This window comes from Theropithecus gelada, chromosome 3, assembly GCF_003255815.1.
Source record: "Theropithecus gelada isolate Dixy chromosome 3, Tgel_1.0, whole genome shotgun sequence".
Taxonomy (NCBI): domain Eukaryota; kingdom Metazoa; phylum Chordata; class Mammalia; order Primates; family Cercopithecidae; genus Theropithecus; species Theropithecus gelada.
Window position 1 is genome coordinate 1025343 of NC_037670.1, and position 5795 is coordinate 1031137.

Below are 5795 nucleotides of genomic sequence, written 5' to 3' on the forward strand. Positions count from 1 at the left end.
AAGCAAAACTTTATATTCCTCCTTAAATTTAATCTTAAATTTCTTTATGCCCAGCTTGTTGGCAGATGCTTTTTCATGAGACTGTTCTAGATATTCACATATATCACACACATATATACACATATCTCACATTCCATTCACAGTGTGACGTTTTCCATCAGTGCCTTTCCTGGGCACTGATAAATTCAGAATTGCACTTAAGAGAGTAGATGAAATTCTGAATCCTGGATTGGCCTGAATTCACATTAAGGCAGCCATGATAAGCCTGTGAGCATAATGAATGTCTTCTGCATCTTCAAATTCCAGAGACCTGGATTCTTATAATAGACTCCGTCCCCCACTACCATTTTCCAGCAACCATACTCAGAGTCTTCAGCTAGAAAGAGGGCTGATCATACCTGCACAGCCATCCTCACAGATCTGGGGAGGTCATGAATATGAAAGTGCATTGTGAGATGCACAGACAGACCTGGGTTTGAAGTTTGTTTCCACTTTTTATTCTTTTCTTTTGAGGCAGAGTTTTGCTCTTGTCACCCAGGTTGGAATGCAATGGCTCTGTCTTGGCTCACTGCAACCTCCACCTCCTGAGTTCAAGCAATTCTCCTGCCTCAGCCTCCCGAGTAGCTGGGATTACAAGCGCCTGCCCTGAGGCCTGGCTAATTTTTGTATTTTTAGCAGAGACGGGGTTTTGCCATGTTGGCCAGGCTGGTCTCAAACTCCTGACCTCAGGTGATCCACCTGCTTTGGCATCCTTAAGTGCTGGGATTACAGGCATGAGCCACTGCGCCTGGCTATTTCCACCATTTATTGATGGGGGGACCTTGGAAAATTTACTTCACCTCTTTTATCCTTAGATTTTTTATCTGTAAAGATGGACACTAGTATCTGCCCACAGACGAGCTACACAGATTAAATGGGATAAATGTATTTAAATGGGATGAGTAAGTGCTCAATAAATGGTAGCTATTGTTATTGCTATTATGCTGATATTTATAGCAGTTCCATCAATATGCTCACAAGTTTTGTCAGCCTCACCCATATGCTTGGAATAACAAAAAAGATATTTTTGGAGTAGAGGATGGGAAAGTTTGGAAAATGTGGAGAAGGATGTACCATGGGTACAGGGAAAGTTAGGAGGAAATGGCCTTTCTGAAGTGAAGGGCTTTGGAAAGTAGAAAACTGGGGCCAAGAAGTCAAGAGGTGCCAGACAGTGAATGCCTCTGAAAGCTGGATAAAGACCTTTGATCTTAGTCCTGAGAGTGTCAGCCTCTGTGACTGTTTTTAGTGCTGGCCAGAATGACTGTAGGTTTCTCTGGTTACGCAGACCCTGGTGCCAGGTTCTTACAGCAGCAGAGCTTCTGAGCAAATAGGGCAGTGGGTGGGGCCCACGGTAGGGAGGGGTCCCAATTGGGTCTCCTCACTTCGCCAAGAGCTCTCATGGTCAGCCCCAGGGGTCACTGGCTCCCTGTGGCCATAGCACTAGCTGGACTCACTTGGGCATTAGGCCCTCAGGCATGGCCTAATACCCTATGTTTTTATTTTTAAATCTTTTTTAAAAAATGTAATTAATGATTATTAGTGTAGAAAATCTGGAAAATTCTTCAAATGGCAAAGAAGAAAATAAAAACAGTAATTTCATGTTTTAGTTCTAACTAAAACACATGGATCTACACAGTTTTAAAAAGTAGTTTTGTAATCCACTTTTTTCATTATGATAGAGCATAAACATTTCCTCAAGCCATAAATATTCCTATACAATCACGCTATAATCGATCACATAGGTTAAATGAGTTAATACATGTATAGCTCTTAAATCAATGAGTGGCACATGGTAAGCATTCAGCATATCTTAGCAATTATTATATTAGGGATATGTATTTAAACCACATGTATAATTAAATCAGCCCTTTATCATTGGACTTGAGGATGATTTTCACTTTCTCATTTATATAGTCATGCTCCAGTGTGCATCTTTGTGAACAAATGTGTACTCACATTTCTGATGACTTCCTCAGGATGTATTCCTAGTAGAATGACTGGATCACAGAATATGCAATTTTTTTTTTACTATCAATACGGGTTCCTAAGTACCTTTACCATTTATATGTGCTCTCAGATATTAAAAAAATTTTTTTTCTCTCCTGATGAGTCTGGGTTTGGCATTGGTTTCCCTTCTGAGAGACAGGAATTCTGCAGCTGGGGAAAAAAAAAAAATACAACTGCTCCATTTCATAACAGCAGCTGTAAGGTATGACCACAGAGGCTTAAAGAAAACTCAGAACAGCTCTGCCATGTAACCAGTTATGAGATTTTGGGTAAGGTAACTGACTTTTCTGTGTCTCTATTTCTTGACCTGTAGAATGGTTTTAACAACATCTGCATCCCTTAAAGTTGATGGGAGGATTAAATGAGAATTCTAAATCTCCTCCGACAGTGTTCAACACATAGTAAGGGTTCCTACTTGACAGTACTCATTAGTAGACAAGGAAGCTGTACAATCACAGTACAGTAGCACAGCAGCAATAGCCATACCAGCCAGAACTGAAAAGCCCAGCCACAGCCCTTACCACCGCCTCCTCTAACAGCTTTAGCCAAATGGAGACAATATCAGGGTGGGCAGTGGGCTGGGCCTTCCCCCCACCCCAGCAATCTGGACAAGAATATGAGTCTTTGTCTTTCCCCCACCTCTTCTGCTGGCCACAGTGGGAGACATCCAAAACCTCAGAAGTTTACCCCTCCCCAGTAGCCATGGAAGTGACAGAGCCAAGCCTGGATGGCCTGAGGCCTACCTCACACTTGAGAAGCCGAGAAGAGGTCCTGATCTCTCAGATTTGGGCCTGATATGCCAAAAGTGAGCCTAATCCATCAGAAGCCAGCACTATACTGTATTCCGGAAATGAGGAGACTCTCCAGAAAGAGGCCTGACCTACCGGAAGTGGGCCTAATCCACGGGAAGTAAGCTTGATCCTGTCGGAAGCTGACTTGGCCAGCCAGAAGTGAGGATGAGGCTTAATTGGCAAGGTTGGGATGGAGGGCCTAATCCTTCTCAGGGGCCTCCTGCTTTCTGCCAGATGCAGTGCAGTTTCTTACCTTTTTTTTTTTTTTTTTTTGAAAATAGTTTTTTTTTTCTGAGATGGAGTCTCACTCTGTTACCCAGGCTGGAGTGCAGTGGCACAATCATGACTCACTGCAACCTCTGCCTTCCAGGTTCAAGCAATTCTCCTGCCTCAGCCTGCTGAGTAGCTGGGATTACAGGCACGTACCACCAGGCCTGGCTAATTTTTGTATTTTTAGTAGAGACGGGGTTTCACCATGTTGGTCAGGCTGGTCTAACACTCCTGACCTCGTGATCTGCCTGCCTAAGCCTTCCAAAGTGCTGGGATTACAGGTGTGAGCCCCCACGTCCGGCAGGGCTAGGCGTTTCTTCAGGTAAGTCCTCTCCCAGGTTCCTATTACTCTAGTTCCAGGCCAGGATGGCTACTAGTGACCAGGGAAGCAATGGGCCGTTACTGGTGGCCCTGTGGGCAGTACCCCGCCCTGCCCTGGGTCCTGAAGTTGGATGTTGGGGGAGTCCCCGCCAAAGCACCATTTCTGTTCCATCTCCATTGTCTCTTTAGACTTCCTCTTTTTTTTTTTTCTTTTCTTTCCTTTTTTTTTTTTTTTTTTTTTTTTTTTTTTGAGATAGTCTTGCTCTGTCCCCCAGGCTGGAGTACAGTGGGGCCACCTCAGTTCACTGCAACCTCCGCCTCCCGGGTTGAAGCGATTCTCCTGCCTCAGCCACGTGAGTAGCTGGGACTACAGGCATGTTTCACCACACCCATCTATTTTTTGTATTTTTAGTAGGTACAGGGTTTCACCTTGTTGGGCAGGCTGGTCTCCAGCTACTGGCCTCAGGTGAACTGCCTGCCTCGGCCTCCCAAAATGCTGAGATTATAGACATGAGCCACTGTGCCTGGCCTGGACTTCCTCTTCTGAGCGCCCTGCTGACCTGTCCTGGTGATGACTGTTCCTGCAGAGGTCTGCGGGACCCCCAGTCACCTGGCCCTGAGATCGTCCAGTGCTCCATGAATGGAGACCATCCAGGCTAAGGGAAGGCGGTGGACATGCGAGTGCGCTGGGGGAGGAGGATCACCCGCCTGGGCTGGGTGAGGGAGGAATAGGCAGGGCTGAGTCGGTGCCCCTGGTGCTGGGGTAAGTGGCCCTGGGCCCTCCAACGTCCAAGTGGAGCACTGGTGTCATCATGTACACGCTGCTGGCCAACTCCCCACCCTTCTGGCACTGGAAGCAGTTGCTGATGCTGAGGATGATCATCAGCAGCAACTACCAGTTTGACTCGCCCGTGTGGGATGATTACTCGGACACGGTGAACGACCTGGTGAGAGGCCAGGCCGCCTGGCTCCTGGACTCAGGGCCACAATGTCAGGCTCCCCTGCCCGGGGAGGCTCCACCTCTCCTGACATGCTGGAGGGGACCTGCCTTGACGTTCTCGATTCCCCTCTCCTCCCCTCCCAGGTCTCCCGATTCCTGGTGGTGCAACCTCAGAGCTGCTGCACAGCGGAAGAGGCCTTGGCACACCCCTTCTTCCAGCAGTACGTGGTGGAGGAAGTGCGGCACTTCAGCCCCCGGGGGAGGTTGAAGGTACGAAGCGTCCCAACCCAGGCCCTGTGGCAGTTGCCGCCAGCTCCCCAAGCGCAAACCTCTAAGTCCTCTCCTCTCCCAGGGATCCTTACACCCAGCGGGGTTCCAGAGTACCCACCCCTCCCCTCCCAGCCGCCCTGTGATGGCTTCAGAGGTGGCAGGTGGCAGCCCACTGGCTTCGTCCCTGCGGATGCTGGCCAAGAGGGAAGTGGGGGACACTAGGAGGGCCCCGCAGAAGCCACCAAAGGCTTCGTGGCAAACGAGCCCAGAGCGTCCCTGTACTGGAGGTGCTGCAGCCCAGCTTCTCCGCCTGGCCCTGCAGGTGATCGCTCTGACCTTGCTGGCTTCAGTTCGGATCTACTACCAGTACTGCTGGGTGAAGCCGGTGATGTGGAACATCGTCACCCGAGACTCACCCCTACACCCTCCAGCTTCTGTGCCGCCTCATCAATGCCTACACTTTCGAAATCTATGGCCACTGGGTGAAGAAGGGGCAGCAGCAGAACCAGGCAACTCTTTTCAAGAACACACCCAAGGCCGTGCTCCTCTCCCTAGCTGAGGAGGACTACTGAGGGGCTGGCCAGTCAGGGAGGTCTGGGGGGCAGGTGGGGAGGGGAAGCCACGGAAATACAAGTCAAAGGGGTAAGATGTGTGCAGGCCTCTGCGGAAGGAGCACTTAGCCCTGGCCAGGAACCCCTGGAGCTAAGGCCACGACCCCCTCTCAAAGGCTGTTCACAAGGGAAGCAGGTGTTCCCACCACACAGCAATACTTGCAGGCTGGGGCAGGCCCTGGGTGGGCAGAGATCACTTGTGGCCTGAGAACCAGGAACCCCCTGCTCCTCCACTTCCTAGATGAGCCACCATCTCCGTTTCTCTTTAGGGGAGGCCCAGAGTTACTGACACTGAGGCCCTTTTCCCTTAGGGTCCCAGGGTGAGGATCAAAGACACAGAAATGTCTGAGATACACAATCGCAGGAGATTTTATTGACTCCATGACATCTAGTGACAGTGTGGGAGCAGACTACTCTCCAGGGACATGTTTTTGAAGCCATATGGGGCCCAGGCAAGGTGGCTCACACCTGTAATCCCAGCACTTTGGGAGGTTGAGGTGGGAGGATCGCTTAAGGCCAGGAGTTTGAGACCAGCCCGGGCAACAT

General features: G+C 49.5%; 1 pseudogene; it reads left to right on the plus strand.

Annotated features, from left to right (window-relative positions):
* Nucleotides 1-3999: 3999 nt before the first annotated feature.
* Nucleotides 4000-5210, plus strand: LOC112620572 (annotated as a pseudogene).
* The last annotated feature ends 585 nt before the right edge of the window (nt 5211-5795 follow it).